Genomic DNA, 21,777 nt, shown 5'->3' on the forward strand with positions numbered 1-21,777 from the left:
ATCTCACTGCAACACACAATTTCAAAAGCTTGCTTGATTGTTGTTTGTTTACATACCTTGAGACTGCTTGAAAAGGAACAAAGCTAACAAAATTGTGTGTAGATCTTAGTGCCTGTTTGACATGGCTCCTCTCCTAGCTAGGTGCTCCTTCGGAGGAGCCGGAGTTGAAGGGAGAAGTCACATATTGCAACTTTGGCTTCTACACAAAAACGACTCCAGCTCCTATTGAATGCATCAAAAAACAACTTCTTCTCCTAAGGTGTTTGGTATGATTTCTCCGGCTCCTCCATCGAACCTGTTGTTGGAGCCAGAGCCAAAGCCCACGCCAAACAGGCCCTTAATATTACTGGTTAAAGACCGTAGGATAAAAGGCCCAATACGGCTTTCAAAAGGATCATTGTACTGTGTAATTCTTAAAAAAAAGAACTTACCGAAAATAAATGACCTCCAAAGCCAACAAGGCTAAACCGAAGGGCCCGTGAACGAAGATGGGCTTTCATAAGTGAAACCCTTCCATTGGCGGGGATTATCCGGAGGATTGTCCAATTGTACACAATATATGGTTAGTAGCTACTCCCTCAGGTCTTAGTTGTAAGCTGTTGTGACCTTTCTGAGAACTTAATTAGTTTTTGCTATGCACCTAAATATATATTATGTCTATACATTATTATGTTTAGATATATACTGTAATAAAATCAATCTGTGTAGTCTGTATCTAGAAAATTAAAACATATTTAGAATAGAGCGATTGCTAGCCACTTATAGCTAGTCTATATGCATGGGTGCGTATGTATATAGGCACCGTAGATTCTACGGCTGGATCCCACCAGCACCGTACCTCATTCTCCACTTACTTGGACTTAACTTAGGTGCTATAGGTAGCTTTTTTTTCCTTTTCCGGTGGATGCCAGTGCCAGAGCCACCGTCTATATAACTTTGAAGGTTAAAAAATGTATAGAAAAACTGTATCCGCGGTGTCGAGGATATCTAGAGCAATGTTTGCATATATGCAGCTGTCCATGTATGCGATCGATCTACTACCACTACGGGAAACACGTGATTTGCCGAGTGCCAAATTTCGGGCACTCGGCAAAGACCTGCTTTACCGAGCGTCGTACTGCAAAATATGACACTCGGCAAAGAGGCCTTTGCCGAGTGCCTGGCATTCGGCAAAGGCAGACACTCGACAAAGATTGGTAGAGCTTAACGGCATCCAGCGGCGTCCTTTTTGACGAGTGCACCCCATTTGGCACTCGGCAAAATAAATTTTTTTTTTTGGTTTTTTGCCACCAATGTTTTTTTAAAGCTTTAGTACACTACCACAAACAACATGTTTAAATTTGGGACATTTTCATTGCCTTTTGGCATATTTCTATAGTTTATTTTGTTTTGTTGAATTTTTTCAGAAAATGTAAGTTTGAACTGCATGTGCATCGAATAATGGATTACATTCGTTCAAAAAATGTTATCCTTGTTTCTTATTGTAAATTTAGGCTAAATCCAAGAACCGTCTCAAAATTTCGATCAACGTACTCACGGCCTCACAGGGCAACGCCGCCAACTTGCGTGGGAGTGGTTTTTTAATTGTATAAAATGCGAACGAATTCCAAAAATCATGAAACTTGTCGAGTTGTCGCCGTATCGTATGCGTATGCCGTGGAAAAAATTTGAAAAAGTTTCGAGCACGTTGTCACGTATGATGCTCACAAACTAGGACATCTCCACATGTGATCATGTTGCCCCGGAAGTCACCTACAACCCGGGGGACGGGCCCGAGGCGTACACCAGCGCGAGCGTCCACAGCAAGCTTAACGAGTACACCTCGACGGCCCGCGAGCGCCATGGGGAGGACTTCGATCCGGCCACCCAGCCCCTAGACACAGACCTCTTGATGAGGCTGGGAGGAGGCAAGCAGCACAGCCGGTACTGGATGGTGGACAGCACAGTCGACTCTGCCTCTGTTTCCAACCTCGCCGAGATTTGAGCAAGGAGCACGAGCTCCTCCCTCCCCATACGCTCTCGACAGCAGAGCTCACAGCAGCAGATGGCGGAACTTCATGTTAGTACTGTTTTATTCATCGTTCATTGCTTTTACACATCTACATTGCCTTTGCATTGTTTAAACATTGCGGGTGGAATGTTGCAGGCTGACTTGCGGAGGTTGGAGGCCTAGCAGGCGGCCCAGGCGGAGGCCCATCGGCTGGAGATGGAGGCTGTACAAGCCCAGAGGGCGGCCGAGACGCAAGAGGCTGCAGGACATGTTCACCTTCATGGCGAGCCTTCAGACCTTGCCAGGTGTGGTCATGCCCCAGTCGCTGCTCGCTCTAGTTGTGGCTCCTCCTCCTCCTGTAGGGACTCCGGTGAGTATATATGGTTGTTTATTCCTTTAGCTTGTGCGGCCCTCCTGTAGATACTCATGAATTCGCTTCTCCTTTATGCAGCAATAGTTGGCGGGTTCGAACCCGACTCCTTAAGGTGGCCCTTCTCCATAGGCCGGATGGACAACTGGCCTTCCTCAAGATGGCAGTTCACACTCCGGGTGGGGAGGCTGGCAGTAGGTACCGTTTATTTGTTTCTTTTCATGTTGCATGGACTTGTGTTAGACTTAGTCTTATGTTGGACTACTAGAGACATATATATATTGTGATGGATATTGTCATGGATGATGTGAATGTATGATGGATTATGGACAATGGATTTGTATGTGATGTATTATAAATTGTGGATGTGTATGTGATGGGTTATGGATATGTATGTGATGGAATATGGATGTGTATGTGATATATCCTATGTTATGTGTTGATATATATGTGATTTCTTTGTTTGCGCTGATGGAAAACAAAAAAACAAAAAAATAGCATTTTTCCCCTCTTTGCCGAGTGCCAGAGCCATGACACTCGGCAAAGATTTTTTTAAAAAAAAAGAAAGAAATTTCTTTGTCGAGTGCAAGAGTATGGCACTCGGCAAAGAATTTTCAAAAAAAAAAGAAAAATATTCTTTGCCGAGTGCCGCTAAGGTGGCACTCGGCAAAGAGGCCGTCAGAGTTGACATCGGTTTTTTTTTGCCGAGTGTTGACGTGACACTCGGCAAAGGCTTTACCGAGTGCCCGATATGTGGCACTCGACAAAGAAGCCTTTACCGACGTGTTCTTTGCCGACTGCTCTTACCGAGTGCGGCTCTTACCGAGTGCGGCACTCGGCAAAGCCTTTACCGAGTATATTTCGGGCTTTGCCGAGTGCCGCAGGCACTCGGCAAATTACCGGTTTCCAGTAGTGTACGTACACTAGTAATTATTTGATTCGACAAATACAGTATAAACCATATGCACTACGTACGCACCCATATATATACTGGCAAAGTGGTATTTCTGTAGTAGCTAGTACTAGTACATACTAACCATGAGAGCAGGTGCATCGTAAATATAAATAGTACGTGTATGTCTCCCTCTGTGTGGAGAACCGGGGATGGATGGATCATCAGACCACCATCAGAGCAAGTATAATAGCAGACCCTAAGCCGATTGAATGCTGATGTGGAGGAGAGAGATGAGAGGAGAGGAGACAGGAAAAAAGCGGGCTGTAAACTTACAGCCAGCTTAAATATAGAAACCGAGAAACTTTGTGAGAGAGACAAGTCATGTAGACAAGTCATGTATTAAAGAATGCTGCAAAGATATGATCCTTACAACCGGTCTGCCGGCTATATTATCAGCCTTGCTCTCAGATATTCAGAGGGCATACGTACCTGCTGGAAGCAGCATGCAGCTTCGTCCCGCGCACGCGCGCCGCCGGCGAACAAACCCTCATGCAGCCGCCGCCGTTGCATGCGCGCCCCCGGCCGGCGACCCAAACGGTGTATAGCCATGCATGGGGTTCGATGTGTGGTTGCCTATACCTAATACCCATGGGGTGTATGGCTATGCATGTGGTGTGTGTGCAAGCGACGCAACGCAATTAAGACGAGCAGGGTTTTCAATTTCGGTATTGCAAAAATTTCGGCCACCACCGAAACTACCGAATTTCGCGAAATTCGGCCGAAATTTTGACGAAATTTTTTGAGAGACTAGCACATGAAGTATGCTTTTTCTAAAAAAATATTTAAATCTAAACAAATATTAGTATGATTTATGACTACATATCTATTGAATACAAAAATATACAATATAAACAATAAAAAATTAAGTCTAAAGTTATATAACACATGTATTAGTGTATTACAAAATTTTGGATTTTTCTTTCGGACACCACACCGAATTTCGCGAAATTTCACCGAAATTTCGCCGAAATTTTGAACCCTGAAGACAGGGAGACACAGGCGGGCAGGGTATGTGCATACGGTTGCGGCCGTGCCATAAAGTGCCAAGGGCACAGGTGGCGCCCATGCAGCCACCAACACACATGACACTGAATGACTACGCGTATAGTACATACATACGGTCGTCAGCGCCACGCAAAGGCTGCTGAGTGCTCACGCATGCAGGCACAAGGCAGGCGCGAAGAATTGAATTTGGCTTGGCTTGATTTGCAATGCATTGCATGCGTGATTTTACATACTTATATTACTATACATGTACGTAAAAAAACAAACACTAGCAGACAAAAGATTTTCGGTTCAGCATATTAATCTTGGTTAGAATTTGGCCCGGAACTAATACGAGCATTAGTCTCGGGTCCAAATTTTTTGGGTGTCAGAGGACCTTAGTCCTGATTGGTAACACCAACCCAGACTAAAGGGTCTACATTAGTCCCAGTTGATGTTAACAACCCGGACTAAAGAGCTTTGACCCTTTAGTCCAGATTGATAACTCCAATTTGGACTAATGTAGACCATTGAATTCTGGTTGGTGTTACTAACCGGACTAAAGGTCCTTTTAGCTACGGTTGGTGTTATCAATCTGGACTAAAAGTCCTCTGACAGGTTAGTTCAAAAGGAAAGTATTACATCCAAAATCACATGGGTTGTGTTGGTGGGGTGAAAAAGTATATACGAAATAATGCATGATGTCTTGAGTTCGAATCAGCATGAGGTGGGAGGCATCACTTTTTTTATGCTTAGAGAACCTTTAGTCTGGGTTCAAGACCTCGAGACTAAAGAGTCATTGTCAGAAAACCGGGACTGTCCATCTGTCTACTAGTAATACTCAACGTGTTCGGTAGGCTGGCTGGGGCTGGGGCTGGACCAGCCAGCCCAGCCAGCCAGTTGCAGTCTCCAGCCAGCCTCCAGCCCACTGTATCTTTTTAAAAGTTCAAATAATGGCGCTAACAGTAGCTCATGGTGATTTTAACATTTCAAATTCAAACTACCAGCCATGTCATGATCATGCTGAGTTCGAAATTCCAGCCAACAACAACATGTTTAACCATGCATCTACAGTACATATGTTACATCCACACAACACACAATCAACATTTGTTCCATGGATTCACAATAACTTGTACAACACCATACAGATTCATTCACGAAGCGTCGATACTCAAAGTTCCCGCTATTGGAACTCTTTTCATATGATGCCCATAAAACTCTTTTCCAGAGTACTTTGTACCATCAAGTTCAACCATATCCTTCTTTATCACTGGCTTCAACTTGCCTGATTGTAGAGAACAATGTCAAAAGATACACTGGAAGTGACAAATGATGCAGCACAAGTTATAGCCAAAATATGATTGCTAATCAACCAAAAAGGGAGCAAGAAAGTCATGTCACACATTGGTTGCTACTTGAATAAACATCAATAAGAATTTTACGAGAACACAGTAGAGTAGCCGTTAGTTGGAAACAAGGTCAAGCAAGAAAATTACCGTGCCTCCTCTCGACATCCATCAGTGATGTCAATGGTGTTACACCAACAGTCCATCCTGCTACCGGACCTGCAACGTTGCCAACCTGAGCCAAGAAAAAAAAGTACAGCAATCAAAACATGCAAGTACATAAGATCAGCCACAATCACATTATAAAAGATCTCCCAGGTACTCCTAATACTGTAGGTGTCTGTTTGCGAATCTCATGTGTCTACATGCCATGACTTTGTATCTGTAACCACTTCGCAGCGCAAGGTGAAATCAAATGTACAAAATTTGCTAGGCAACTTTGAATATTGGGATGGTCATGTTTACATAATTGAACACTGGTGCCTATCTTTTACAAGGTACAGTGCATGTATGCCTCATTTGAGTATGATGGTGCTAATTCAAAGTTTTGAAGAAGATAAGCTATTGGATCTCTTTTCATATGATGCCCAGAAATCAAAATAAAGCATTGGTGCTTTGGCGCCATCTGATTCTTAAGGATTAGTTACGAGGAATAATAGCAAATGCATCTTTTTCATAAAAGAAAGATTCTAAGTTTTGATCAACATGTACTGAAGGCAAACTAACACCTAAAGAAAGGCAAACCATCTGGACACCAAAACAGAAAAGAATAAATTTAGTTGTAACAATCTGAACCCTTTTAAAGTGCAAGAAACTAATAGACAACTTTTCGTAGCATCTCAAGAACATCTAATATAAAAGGCACAGCTATACGTACCACATGTCAATTTATCTCCTTTATATACACTAGGAAGGGCAGGAAGAGTACCTTTCACTAGTGGGAAGCATCATGACAAGGTCACCATCCTGGACTCCAATGGCGCTGAGCTTCTCAGCGTTCTGTAATTCCTTCCCATTGAGGTGAAGCAGCTGCTGCTGCAACAGTGTTCGGTTCTGGCTGCACACACACACAGACAGGCAAGACATGCAATGTAAGATCAAAGCAGTAGCAGCAATGCTTTAGACAGGAAGCTCAATTGAACGTTTGAGATCCCAGGCCCCGCTCACCTCCAGCTTGAGAAGCACGAAGGACGTCTTCTTCCATCAACTTGAAGGTTCCCTTATTCTGCACCTCTTCCTGCCCAGTTGCAAACTCAAATTAGCTCTGGTTCAATCATCCATATGAACAAATACAATACATATATGATGAAATAATACCTCTGAGAAACAGAATCTTTCAAGCAATCCAACCAGTACAGTTCATCATACCTCTGAGAACACATGGTGAATCACAGAAACAGTGTACAAACTACTATGCAATCATACCTCTGAGAACCAGAGTATTACATCACATCACCGATCAGTACAGAACTGACTCTTGTAGTTCTGTCACTACAATTCATCATACATCAATTAACACAATATCATTCAACATACATCAATGAACCTTTTTATTCAAACGACCACAGTCCCACACAACCTTACACACGCACACGACAAGACTACCATGGAATTGAACCTACAGCTACTGGTTAGTTAAACAACTGCCTGGACCTAAATCAGATATGGCTCCACACCGCCGTGGATATCAGCTCCCTAAGTCCAGAGATAGGGGTGTCTAAATTTAGGTCAACCCACTGTGGCACCTCGTACGAGGGTGGATCTGCGCCGTACTTATGCATCCACAAAAAATTATCTAAAGCAAAGCATGAAATGATTATCTTAGCCTGCTTCATCCTACTACAGTACGGCACCCCGCCTAGAATATGCCAGCGTTCTTTCAACACCCCAAACCTCCTTTCAATTACATTCCGCAACTTTGCATGAATGTAGTTGAACTTCTCCTCCCTCTGCAATTGCTGCAAATCTATGCCCCTAAAGTCGTTGCTGTGATACCTTGTGTTTTTGTAGGGAGTCATGTAACCTGCCATCTCCTTGTAACCCGTGTCCGCTAGGTAGTACCGGCCTACAAGCAATGAAAGCAGCCATCAGCTGTGTTAGCAAATTGAACACCAGTATGCTTCAATTCATGTACTGCAAGCAAAAAATAAGGACTATGAACAGTTAGCCATCACGAACCTGGTGGGGGATGTGGGAACGAAGCATCGTCCTGACAGTCTTTCAACACCGCCATGTCATGACATGCCCCCGCCTTCCCGGCCCCCACGTATGTGAAACGGCCATCCATATCAACGATGGCACAAACATTAATTGTTGTTTCGCCTTTCCTATTAAAGAAATCAGCCTTTGCTTGGCGGTTTACTTCAACTTTTATGTGCGTGCCATCTATAGCACCTATGCATCCATCAAACCATGGTGAATGTGCAGCAAGTTTGTGGCTTACACGTGCGTAGTTCCTATCTGCTGGCACTAGAACAGTATCTGCCCAACGATACATTACCTCGGCAACTAATGTGATCTTTCTACTAACTGTATCTAAAGACCTCTCAAACCTATCCTTGCACTCTCTACTAGCCGATTGGTGGGCACAGGTCTAGATGTACATGCCTAGAGCTTCTACCGAGGTGCACTTATCTGTTTCTGGCAGCCCAAACGGCAGCAGGATTTCATGCAAATGCATGAAGGCATCAGGTGCCATGCGCAAATTCTCTAAGCATCTGGTATTGTCGGCTAGTGTAAGATGCATCCACTAGGCTCCCGTTAGCTTTAGAATGGGATAAGGAGGATTTACCTCAGGCCTTTGCTGTGACATAAGCCCTTTGAGCAGGACAAATGCTGCCTTTGCCACGATCACAGTACTCGGTCCTTCACTGGAAGTGTCGCTGTAGGACAACTCGTCAGTGCTGCTCATGCTGCTACCTGCAATTGGAAAGACATAAGATAGATTGTAATGCCGATATTAGGAACAAATCAAGTGCAAATAACTGAACATGTGACAATACCTGAACTAGGTAGGACCTTCAAAACAGGTTGGAATGTACATGGGAAAAGTGAAACACGCATAATTTGTTACAACACTCACAGCAGTACACTAATTTTTTATTCAAAACACATGACAACGACATGCACTTAGTTCTCAACAATTGTCTTTGGTTATAAGAAAAAAACAAATATAAGGATACAACAACCCAAATGAACTCAACATGCACATGGTGGATATTCGCAAACAGGCGAAAAACAAGGAATGCGCTGATCAGTGGGACTTGTTGGAGCACTCAAAGGCCCACGTCACTTTGATCCAGTTCAGCCGGCCCTCTTTAGATTCCATGTCTAGAAAACCCTGGCGACTGAGCCTGTCTCTGCAAAGGTTCAGGGCTTGCACGAATACTTCATCAGCCTCGCTAATACCATCTTGTAGCAGAATGTTTCGGACTTTGGCCAACTCCTGAGCATCGGTTTTGTGACGGGCCTTCTGGGACTTTGCCTCTCTGAGAAATTGGCCGAGGTCTTCAAGGCACTCTTCTACAGATGGAGTTTGGCTACTCTTCTTGCTGCGAGGACTATTAACTGAAAATTCCCTATGGACTCTCTTCGAGGGCTGATGAGTACTAGGTGGGTCGACCGGCTCGTCCGACAAGGTTGGAGGAGTGCGAGGGCTTCCATTAGTGGGTGACTTGTCAGATCGATGGCCCCCCGCCGATACCAACTGGCCCCTATCACGTGGGGTGCGTCCCAAAATCGTGATCAGTTGCTCATAGCATTGGGGCCGTTTATACTTATTTCTAGCGGGTTGGCTACTTTCCTGCACGTGTGGTAGTGATGTCGAAGTTAGTACTTAGTTAGTAGGAAGCTAAATGCTACAAAAAATCAAAGAAATGCGTGTAGTTAGTACCCCGGGGCTGGCGCCGTACCACTCGGGGTCAGTTGTAACCTCTCCAGTCAGCGGGTCACGGCCTAGCCTAGTATGGGTCTAGCCGTCGCGCCAGTTGAAGTAACAACGTTTCAGCTCATTGTACTTGTTCTGGCAAGTTTTCTTGCTGTACCCAAGGTCCGTGATTTGGTTGAAGTCATGAGTGATTTTGGTCCACGCTAGTGAGGTTGGACCGTGGGCAGAGGTCTAGTGGCATAGCTCTTTTTGCTGGAGGATGAGATCAAGAAGGACAGAGGTTGCTCTGTCCTCCCACACAGCACGGTCCTGGCTCATCTGATTCAAGGATCGACAAAGCTATTAGTAAACCACCAGTCACAAAATCTGCTGGTATAGATATACTAATTGATTTGTAATGTTTTGTTCTATCACGGATACTACTAGTTGCCTGAAAGTGTATGCAGCATAGAGCAAACCAAATAACTCAATAACTAGAATACTTGTCCCTTAAATGAATTATAGGAATCAATTGGTACTGTGCTAGTTCTGCACCATAGACAAACCCTCGGGAAACGTTGAAAACTAAAAAGGAGACAACAACAAAGGCAACACACAAAAAAAGAGAGAAATCACAGCCATGTGGCTTGTGGCAATAGCCTAGAGGATGGAACTGCACACAACCAAGAATCTGCTGCAAACTGAGAGCTGAGCATACATTTGCAAAGGACAACGGAAACCCAAATGCATACTGCAAAATGACAAATAGTAGCCCTAACTTGCCTTTAGCGGCCGTTTTCGGCCTTTTGAGCGGAGGTTGTAGTGCCTGGCAGCAGTTGGAGAGCAAGACGAAGCCGACAACGCTGCCAGTTTGGGCAGCGCTGCTCACAACCGGATGAAACGTCCCTTCTATGTCTGCAGTGCAAGCATAGAGCACAAAAGTAAGATGATTCCACACCTAGTTGCATGAAAATCAAATAACACAAGTGCACCGGAGATATATATCTGAGTAACCTAGCATCTCGTCATGTACAGATGACTTTTAGTAACAAATCTAGAATTGAAATATAAAAAAATAGGACCTATTAATAATTCATGAACATGCAAAGGATTTTCTAGTTGTCAGTTATCACCTAAGTCACCTACTAAAGACAACTGAATGCCGGCGACACTTGGATGAACCAACTGAATGCTGAATGCAATGAAAACCAAGAGTTGTAACACTCCATACTTAGCATTCAATATACAAGTATAGAATAAACTCATTAAATCAGGTCCAGTTTGAAATATATGTTATCTCCTACTGATATAGTAAAATAGCACAAATATTGTTCAAATAAATAGCACTTCAATGAAATGGAATCATATGGAATGCTGGTAGTGACTGAACACAGTAGTTCTAGCACTCAACTAATACTTTGCAAGCACACAGTGACACAGGAGGCACAGTACTGATAAGGAGTTTAAACCTGCATTCTATAGAATACTTAGCAGGTATAAAAAAGCAAGGGGAAGAGATCGAACTTAGTTGTGGTAATAATACATCAAAAAGAGACATGACTACATGTTGGATCTCAGATCCGGCGGGGACAAAGTGCGCGGCGTCGGGTTGGAGGGGGCTTACCGTGGTGGAAGGAGTCGCCGTTGATGGAGGCGGGGTCCGGGGAGGAAGGCCGAGCCCACTGTCACCGAGGCCGGCGAGAGTGGGGGAAACCCTAGCCGCGCGGAGCTCAACCTACAAGACAACCGGCTGCGACTCAGAGGCGGCCAGGTGAGATGACGGAGGCGTGGGATCCGGGTTACCTCGCTGGCCGAAGTCGTCGTCGACGGAGCCGGGGTGGGGGAAGAGGACGACGACACTTTCACCGTAGCCCCGCCGAGGAGGACGGAGTACAGAGGCGGCCGAGCCCGGATCTAGGGGCCACCGACGGCGGCAGTTGACGCGGCGCAGGCTACTGCCCGTACTTGCGCGGCACGAAGGCGAGGAGCGGCGCGTCAGTGGGGAACCCTAGCCACCGCGAGCGACGGGAGGAAGGGGAGAAAGTGACGGACATGAGTCCGCAATGGATATAAGCCCAGCCGTTCGGCTGGGGCTGACTGGTGCTGGGCTGCCGAACGGCTGGGCTGATAAGCCCAGCACCAGCCAGCCCAGCCAGCGTACCGAACGGGAGGACTATATGCTGCGATACTTACAACTAATTAATACTCCTATATATACATACACAGTATAAATTAGTAGTATACTTGAAGCAAGCTTGAGAGATTTTACATGTGCTGTGCATGCATGTCCCACGTGGATCACGTATGCTGACATGCTGTTGCGCCTTCTTCCCAAATCCCAAGATGGCATGCATATGACCGGACGCTGTACAAAGCCTTATCCCAAGATAGCGTTGCTTGTTCCCAGGAGCTGGGAGCCTGCAGCTGGGACCACGGTCGCCTCAAACAATGCATGTGTTCCTTCCCTACCTCTACCTTGGACTAGGAGTAATCTACCATAGATGTTGCCCGTGCCTGTGTTCGGTCCACTACGCCAGATTCTTACAGCAGGGACAGAGATATTTTTACTGTAGGGGCGGCTGGGGTTGGAAGCGCCCTACAGTGGACGTCCTCGGGCCCCAGCAGCCCAGCCGCCTCTACAGATGGCACTGTAGGGGCGGCTGGTAACCTGAGCCGCCCCTACAGTTAGGTCTGATCTGTAGGGGCGACTTAATCACCAGCCGCCCCTGCAGTGCCCATTTGTCTTTTTTCAAATTTCAAAATTTGAAAGGTTTAAATTTAGTTAAATGATAAGATGACCAAAATAAAAGTTGTAGATCTTGATGAGTTTTGAACAACTTTTGTATTCATCACTTTTACATATGAAATCATTTAGGGTTTGAAATTTTGATTTGAACTTGTCAAATTTCAAATTTCAAATTTTAAAATGTGTAAAACATTGTTACATCCAAATTTGATCAAGCTTAAATGCTGAAGAATGATTTTAGAAATTTTTAGGAAAAAAAACCATCATATTTGGAGTTAGTATGAGGGAGAACAACTAGTTAAAAAATTTACCCACAGATTAAAAAGAGAAATCACACTGTTCTAGATGATTCTTACATGATCATAGTGAACAGTGTGATTTCTTTTTTTAATCTGTGAATCAACTTTGTAACTAGTTTTTCTTCCTCATACTAACTCCAAATCTGATGATTTTTTTTCTAAAATTTTATAAAATCATTCTCTATCAATTTATTTTGTTGGTTTTGTCAATATATACATATGAAAAGTTTGAGCAATTTAAATTTTGAATTTCAAAAAAATGCAACTTCAGACAAGATTTTGGTTCCCCAAATGATTTCAGCTGAAAAAGTGATAAATACCATAGTTGAATAACTCATCAAGATCTACAACTTTTGTATTGGTCATTTCTTCATATGACAAAGTGGTAACGACATTGTTCACAAATGTGACACATCTCTCGTAAGGTTTTATAAACTATGAGACATGTGTAAGATTAGTGAACAATGTGTGCTAAGAATTTGTCAAATGAAGAAATGACCAAAATAAAAGTTGTAGATATTCATGAGTTGAACAACTTTGGTATTCATCGCTTTTTATGTTGAAATCAATTTGGGTCTCAAATTTTGGTTCGAACTTATCGTTTTTCAAAATTTCCAATTTGAAAGGTTCAAATTTTATCAAATGACAAGATGACTAAAATAAAAGCTGTAGATATTAATGAGTTTAACAACTTTGGTATTTATCACTTTTTATGTTGAAATCATTTTGGGTCTCAAATTTTGGTTCGAACTTGTTATTTTTTAAAATTTCAAATTTGAAAGGTTCAAATTTAGTCAAATGACAATATAACCAAAATAAAGTTGTAGATCTTGATGAGTTGAACAACTTTTGTATTTATCACTTTTACATCTGAAATCATTTAGGGTTTGAAAATTTAGTTTGAACTTGTCAAATTTCAAATTTTAAAATGTGTAAAACATTGTCACATCCAAGTTTGATCAAACTTAAATGCTGAAGCATGATTTTAGAAAGTTTTAGCGAAAAAAACCATCACATTTGGAGTTGGTACGAGGGAGAACAACTAGTTACAAAGTTTACCCAGAGATTAAAAAGAGAAATCACACTGTTCTAGATGATCCTTACATGATTATAGTAAACAGTGTGATTTCGTTTTTTAATCTGCGGATCGACTTTGTAACTAGTTTTTCTTCCTCATACTAACTCCAAATCTGATGATTTTTTTCCTAAAATTTTCTAAAATCATTCTCTATCAATTTATTTTGTTGGTTTTGTCAATATATACATATAAAAAGTTTGAGCAATTTAAATTTTGAATTTCAAAAAAATACAACTTCAGACAAGATTTTGGTTCCCCAAATGATTTCAGCTGAAAAAGTGATAAATACCAAAGTTGAATAACTTATCAAGATCTACAACTTTTGTATTGATCATTTCTTCATATGACAGAGTGGTAACGACATTGTTCATAAATGTGACATATCTCTCGTAAGGTTTTATAAACTATATGAGACATGTGTAAGATTAGTGAACAATGTGTGCTAAGAATTTATCAAATGAAGAAATGACCAAAATAAAAGTTGTAGATATTCATGAGTTGAACAACTTTGGTATTCATCACTTTTTATGTTGAAATCAATTTGGGTCTCAAATTTTGGTTCGAACTTGTCGTTTTTCAACATTTCAAATTTGAAAGGTTTAAATTTTTTCAAATGACAAGATGACTAAAATAAAAGTTGTAGATATTAATGAGTTGAACAACTTTGGTATTCATCACTTTTTATGTTGAAATCATTTTGGGTCTTAAATTTTGGTTCGAACTTGTCATTTTTTAAAATTTCAAATTTGAAAGGTTCAAATTTTGTCAAATGACAAGATAACCAAAATAAAAGTTGTAGATATTCATGACCTCTACAACTTTGATGTTTATCAAATTTTCATTTGAGATCATACGGTGTCTCAAAGTTTTTTCCCTCACCCAAATCCCTGTTCATCCACAGTTCTCTGCCCGTGCCCGTCCGATCCTGCTCCCCATGCGCTGGATGCCCGCCACGCTCCTGCACCCGCTGCGCCCCTCCTGCTTTCTCCGCTCGCCCTTATCCTCTGTCCACATCCACCGACACCCACCAAAAAAACAAAACAAAAAAAACACAGCGGCAGCTCCCCTTCCTCCATAGGCGGCGGCGGCCGCGAGGCGACGGCGCCTACTGCGGCCGGCGCGCCGCCGGCCCCCTTCCCTCCACCCCGCTCCCCGCGGCACGGCGCGGCTCGGTCGGCGCGGGCCAGCGCGAGCGGCACGGAGCGGCTTCGGCCCCGCCGGCCGCACCCTGCACCAGCGACCCCGCCTGCGTCGCAAGCGGCACCCCGGCGGCACAGCCGAGGCGGCCCCGGCTGCCTCTTCCTCAGCGACCGGCCCAGCGTCGTCTCTTCCTCTCTGTCGGTGGCAGCGGCTCATCTCGGGCACCGGATCCCTAGGCAGGTGACCTCACCTGCTTCCTTTTCCTCTTTCGTCCCGTGCCTCCCCCCGCCCCCACATCCTCTCTCCCTCCGTCTCTCCCTTTGCGCAACTGATTGGGCGCCGCTGCAGTCTAAGCCGCCTCTCCTGTGTAGGAGCCGCCCATTCCACTGCCGGCTCTCGAGGATTGCTCTGTATGTCCCTCCCTCTCGCACCTTCAGGTTTCATCTTAATCTGACCATGTGCCTCATTTTTAAGTGATTTCCCAGCTTCCTCTTCTCAGGTAAGATCGCATAGACATGCTAACTTCGGACAACCTCCATACTGCTATCTGATGCGCGTATTTATCATACGGATTTCATTCCTGCACAATATTTCTTACTGATTCAAGTGCTACACCAATATGTAATTGATTCCTCATGAACTGTGATTCATTGCGATTTCTATAAGAGGTAACTCATACTCAGATCTCCATACTTTTGCCGACCTATTGGTTCTTAGGTTCAGTTGTTTCATAAATTATGCGTGCCATATTTGGGCTACCTACTATTTCTATTAGTTTCCGGCTGTTCTTCGGCCCCAGTTCGTTTGTACCTTCCTGTTTTGCTTGTTATAATTCAGTCAATTTCGATTACGCTGCTTGCTTTCTCACTTCACAGTTCATTTTTCTCATACATTCTATCTCTTGGTCCAGGGAAAGAGCAACTTTAGGTGCTACATGAAATTGACTCCTCATGAACTGTGATTCATTCCAATTTCTATAAGAGGTAACTCATATGCTCAGATCTCTGTATTTTTCCCAACCTATTGGTTCTTAGGTTCGATTGTTTTAGAAATTCTGCGAGCTATATTTGGGATACTTGCTATTTCTATTAGTTTCCGGCTGTTCTTCAGCCCTAGTTCGTCTGTACCTTCCTGTTTTATTTTTGTTATAAATTGGTGCTCTACGATGACATGCTTTAGGTCTCACCTTTTTCCAAGATGCCTCCAAAATTCATGTCTCTGTTTCTTAAAACACTTCTAATTTGGGTGTTATTTTCCTTCATTATCTCATGGTTCCATGTCAATTGTTTGGTAGAATTCAGATCCAATGGTGTTCTTATCCCACTGGAATATTTTGCCATTACTGTTTATTACTTCTGCTGAAAAGATGAGGTGGCAGAGGTTGATGCTTTACATAAAAAATTTGGCCTCCATTTCCTACACTGCAGATGCCATTCTTACCCTGATGTTTAAACATGGAGTGCAGTGTTTCATCTCACAAAAAACATTTGCCTTCCTATCACAATCAACGTAGTTCCGAACAAAACATTAAACTGTCGACGGCAACTGTCAATAAACATTAAACTGTACAAAAACCTGAGCATCGTCTACTGGATTTATCTTATCTAGCCATGAATCGACACTGCAAATGTGGTTCTTCAATTGGATTTTTTTTCCGCTATAGTTTTGGACTCATGCTTCAGCTTATCAACAGGTCTATTCATCTGCATAGATGGCCTCAGGATGATAGCAAAATGAACGGCTTCTTTTATGGTGCTGTTGCAGACTCAGACTCCTCTTTATGCCAACAGGGTACATCATCTCAGTTTAGGTTCGTGTGTCCTCAGATTTAGGCACTTATGTTTTCCTGTCTGTTTACAAAATTTGCCATTTTAATTACCCAATGTTGTTCTTTGCGAGATCACATATTGGGATTCTATACATGCTACTCAAATTATGTTTAACACTTCTTCCTAATTTCTTTGCGATTCATTGCATTTGCCTGACCATCATCCTCCCTAAATTTATGTACGATGTTTAGACTCATTTCACTGCGACATATACTGTCTATATATGTATATTTGTGGCGGTCAGATTCGAATTTGAATTATATATATATATATATATATATATATATATATATATATATATGGTCAGATTTGAATTTGAATTATTTATTTTTTTGCTGGAAAATCCACTGTAGGGGCGGTTCTTGATTGAACCGCCCTTACAAATACACACAACAGGGGCGGCTGGTGATACAACCGCCCTTACAGAAGTCCACTACAGGGGCGGCTGATATTACCAGCCGCCCCTACAGATGGCACTGTAGGGGCGGCTGAAAACACCAGCCGCCCCTACAGAGGGCACTGCAGGGGCGGTCAGAAAACCGCCCCTACAGAGACACCGTCTGTAGGAACACCCTGGGAAGGGCGGCTGACGCAGCCGCCCCTACAGAGGCTCTAGAACCGCCCCTACAGTGGAATTCTGTAGTAGTGGTCATTTTTGTCTTTGCACCGGTGCACCATGCATTGCCAAGCTAAACCACCATTTAGAGGTTCCGATCATGCATTATTGCCAAGCTGAACCATCATTTAGAGGCACCGACCATGCATTATTGCAAAGCTGAAACCATCTTGAAGGGTCCGAGTTTACTGGGCTTTACATTCTAATATATCAAAGCAAGTTATTTTGGCCGTCTCTCAGGGTGTCCACATCGCCCCGAATTCCTTTGTCCATTCGATCTTAGGTCCTACGGTCCAGATCTCTTGAATCAGATTTCGTCAGAAGCGGCTCCTCATGCTTCTCCTTACTTTATTCGCCTTTTTCATCGTTTCTTCTCGGCTTCTCCGCCGAATCCACAAAAGCAAATATATATACTCCCCGTGCAGGACCCGTGGAGTACTCAGCTTCTGCTTCTGTTTCCTGAATCTTCTCGTCGCCCCCTCCTCTCTCTCCCCATCGCTCTCTCCTTCGGGTCTCGCGTCGCGCCGTCTCCGACACGACGACCGCCGCTGCCCCTTCCTCCCTCTCTGCGTCCCTCCTCGCCTCGCGGCATTACCGGCGGCGCGAGGCGCCACCCGCGCGCTGCGCGTGCAGCGGCCGGGGCCTCGCTGTCCCCGTGCAGGACCCGAGCGCACAATCCGCCGAAACCCTAGGTATCGCGGGCGCCGTGCTCAGGGTCCCCTCACCTGTGGCCTTCCTGAGTTTGTGCCGAAGGTGGGATCCTTTGCCAGCTCCACGCGCCGGGGGCCAGGACCGCGTTTGCTCCGTCTTGGTCTGTCGGTCCGTCTTCGAAGGTTCTCCGATCCAGCATCGCCCCTGCCTCGTGTTCCTCATTGCCAACCCCTGGTAATTTCCCCACGCTTCTCATCTTTCGTTTTGATTCAGGCTTTATTCCATGCTGTACTCCCACGTATCTGTCCCTGTGGTCATCAGCTAGATTATACCGGCGGCGGCTGACACTATGTGTTCTTCCTCTTTACTGTTCATGCACGCATCGTGTTTGATTACTACTAATAGTTTAGCATTTGGATGTGTTACCAACTCAATTTAGGTTCTATGTAGACCTGTTAAATTACTCAGTGCCCTCTCTATTATATACATATATTGGATTGTTCTTAGATTTCTCATATTTTCTTTTTTTAGAGGATATATGTTTTTGCCGTGCTATGTAAATTGATACAGGTGCCCTTGCCTTTATGGGGATCCACGTAATAAATATGTGATATTTGGCTCAGTAAGCTAATGCTTAAATGTGGATGAGTTCTTACTATGCCACCACTTTGCAAGGGTATGAATGCTTCTCAAAATAAATAACCAGCATGGCCACTGCAACTATGATTAGCATGTCTTTTCTTATTTTCCTTACCTCCTCTCTTCTATTTTACAATGAATTTTATTTAGTTGCACATGATATATCATATTGAGCCATGATTCCCATTGTTTTTATAACTGTATTTTACTTGGCCTAATACTTCCGTTTGTTTTTATGGCCAGCATATGCATTATTGCACCATTTAGAGGCACCGACCATGCATTATTGCAAAGCTGAAACCATCTTGAAAGGTCCGAGTTTACTGGGCTTTACATATACTAGCATGGTGGATTGGTGGCACGCTCCGCTGCTCCTGCTTCGGCTTTGCACGTTAAAGATTAGGTGGCTGCATGGCCCCATTATGTAAGGTAATAAAAATTTCCTCGAGGTGCTGTTGTATGGAACTGTCTGCAAGAGAATATTCGTAAAAAATTACCATGCTTATTTGATACCATTGAAGACTAAGTATATCATTTCAGCGGTAAGTATATATCAATTAGCGAAGAAAAACATATACCAATAAGCAATTAAGCAGCATTAAATCCACGGTGATCAGAAAGTCTCAATTGGATCGCATTAAACTAAAATATGGTCTCAAACTACAGAGTATCTGAGACATGATATAGCAATAAACTAAAAATAGTGCTCTCATTCTTTATGGGAAAAGGCAAAATTATTCACTATATTCTGACATGGATCTTCTATATAAGGTATTGTTGGAAGTTTACCAAGATACATACACCCACTCAGAAGTTTCTATCGGGTTACTGCTTTTGAAGGTTGATTTCATTGCCTTCTCCAATGGCTGGGCCTAAACAAATGTTAAAATGTCAACTGGTCTCATGGAATGTTCAGATAGTGCTCAAATTCTTCTTCACCTTTTCTTAGGAGAGGTTTCCGAAGTATGACGATCTGCACAACGACAGAGTGTAGAATCTCTTCAATGTCCCGAAGATCCTGATGCAAAAGGGAAATGTACAAAGGAGTGGCAGCAACCTGAGATAGGTGAAAGAGCGTCACATATCTTTTCACTAACTACACACAATTTTGCCAATGCTGAGGCCATTGTTTTTAGTGAATAAAATAAAGGTATGGGAAAACTGCAGTATAGGATAAGGAGGTAAGCTATACCACAGGAGTAATTCTACTGATCCAATATCAAAGAACCAATCACCAACAGAGGTAATTTTCTAAGTGAAGTTCACTGTTTTTATCTTTGTTTTCTTCTCAGAGATGCATAGATGTGCAGTTTATTACTGGAAGGTATAGATGTGAAGTCCATCAAGCATGAACACATGGAAGGATGTCCCCTTAACCCAAAAAACTCAAAAAAGCACAACAGAGCAAATAAAAATGATCAGCACTTACTTACCAAAGGTCATGGCTTCTCATTCCATTCTAAGGCTGAGAGCGCATTGTAGCTGGCAAAAATTTTAGTTCGGTTACATAAAGCATTGAACTATGAACAGCTAGCAACATGTATGGTGTGATCTGAATCATTAATAAGTCATATAAATATATATATGTGGGAAGTAGAAAGAGGCATGAGAAGATGTGCTTTCCATTCCATTATCATTTAGGAGTTGGGACAACAAAAATATGTAAAAAAGAAGATATGTGAGAGGGAGCCTCAGAACAGTCAGGTAACCTGCACAGCATGCAATGGACAAACACCATCCTTTGCAAAAAAAAAAAAGGAAGGCACATACAAAAAAGAATATAGATAGGAGGAGAGGGTTGTGGTGGAAGCCTTGAAGGAAACTGCATTAGATAGAACTCACTGCCTAAACCATTAAACCAAAACAATTAGCAACTTGAAGGTTGTCATGTCAAGTTGTCAACCATGAACAAATCATATAAATATGTGGGAAACAGGAAGAAGCATGAGAGGTCGTTCTTTATGTATCGTAATCAATTAGGAGCTATGACAATAAAAAAATCTAGAAAAGAAGAGAAGCAAGAGCTAGCCTTAGAAATAAACAAAATTGCATCATTGGATCTTGTAGTTGGGTAAGCACAACATGCAATTAAGAAATGGCATCCATTGCAAAAATCCAAGGTGTGGGCACATCAAAAAAGAATAACATAGATAGGAGAGGGGTGTAGTGCCAAGTCTTGCAGGAAATTACATTTCACATAACCCAGGGAGGGAATGCTATATGATAAATAAATAGATCAGCAGTATATGTAGACCCATGATTAAATAAACAAATCAATTGTACATATAAATCCATGAATATGTTGTGTAGCTTTCAAGATGATCAACCCATATTACCAAGTAATATGAGACGTCACCTTCATCACAGGATTTACAACAGCAAATGTTTTGATCACCTGAACAGTTGTCACTTGACAGTGTGACTTGACTATATACGACCCATCCAAGAAAACATTATGTTCATATGCACAGAGCACTTAAATCTGTAGTGAATTCGAAGTACAAAGCAACATACAGGAATGAGAGCGAATGTAATTAAGTCTTCTGAAAGATAGTAGGCTTCTCCAAGAATCAATAGAGGTATGACAGGAGAAAAATAAAGCTCTGGCATCTTAACTGAATAGATGGATCAAGAAAATAGTTGCAAAAAAAAGCCGCATGGCCAAAGGTGAAGCAAGGAGGGCGAGGAGAGCATGAACACAATCCAGCAGAGGCATAGCCATGGCAGATAGCAATGGAAAGGTATGCTCCTCGAGAGGGGGAGGGGAGGGGATCAAGGGTGGTGGGTGGCTTCCTCTGTAGCTGAGGAGGAGGAGCACTGCAACTAAGACCCCTTGGCATCTTGAGAACCGGATGCACCGTTTTATTACGTGTAGAATAGGGGGGGGGGGGGGGGGGGGGGGGGGGGGCTGAACTCAATAGAGAGCTAGAGTAGCAAAGCTTTCATGACTTTTATGGCTGAAACTTCTAGGGAGGCTCAGAGGGAGCTCCGTGGACACAACAGTAGTAGGGGGCTTGAGCCCCGCCCGCCCCACTGCTACTGGGAAGGGCAATGGGCCAAGGCACGAGCGAAGCGGCAGCGATGCAGCCCACGCAAAATGGCCACCTTGTGAAGGACGGTGCGGCGGCGGCGGAGTCGATGCGGATGCGTGTACGGTGGGCGGAGCCCTCTCCGCCCAAGCACCCCTAGGAAGGACGACTATAGCATCGTCGGAGACGATCTGACAAACGGTGGGCGGCGTGGCGTGGAACAGGAGCGGACAAAGA

At 43.4% G+C, this 21,777-nt stretch overlaps 1 long non-coding RNA gene across 18 annotated transcripts; it reads left to right on the forward strand.

Annotated features, from left to right (window-relative positions):
• The first annotated feature begins 14,671 nt into the window (after positions 1 to 14,671).
• On the forward strand, positions 14,672 to 21,312 carry LOC136504955 (uncharacterized). 18 transcript variants are annotated; one of them, XR_010771029.1, is made up of 8 exons: positions 14,672 to 15,016; positions 15,148 to 15,444; positions 15,687 to 15,759; positions 16,470 to 16,586; positions 18,755 to 18,940; positions 19,283 to 19,577; positions 19,648 to 19,692; positions 19,804 to 21,312. It is a non-coding gene; the product is annotated as an uncharacterized lncRNA (long non-coding RNA). The 18 variants fall into 18 exon arrangements; XR_010771032.1 differs by having other exon boundaries at positions 19,662 to 19,692; XR_010771031.1 differs by lacking the exon at positions 19,804 to 21,312 and having other exon boundaries at positions 19,283 to 19,351; positions 19,461 to 19,577; positions 19,662 to 19,781.
• The last annotated feature ends 465 nt before the right edge of the window (positions 21,313 to 21,777 follow it).

This window comes from Miscanthus floridulus, chromosome 14, assembly GCF_019320115.1.
Source record: "Miscanthus floridulus cultivar M001 chromosome 14, ASM1932011v1, whole genome shotgun sequence".
Taxonomy (NCBI): domain Eukaryota; kingdom Viridiplantae; phylum Streptophyta; class Magnoliopsida; order Poales; family Poaceae; genus Miscanthus; species Miscanthus floridulus.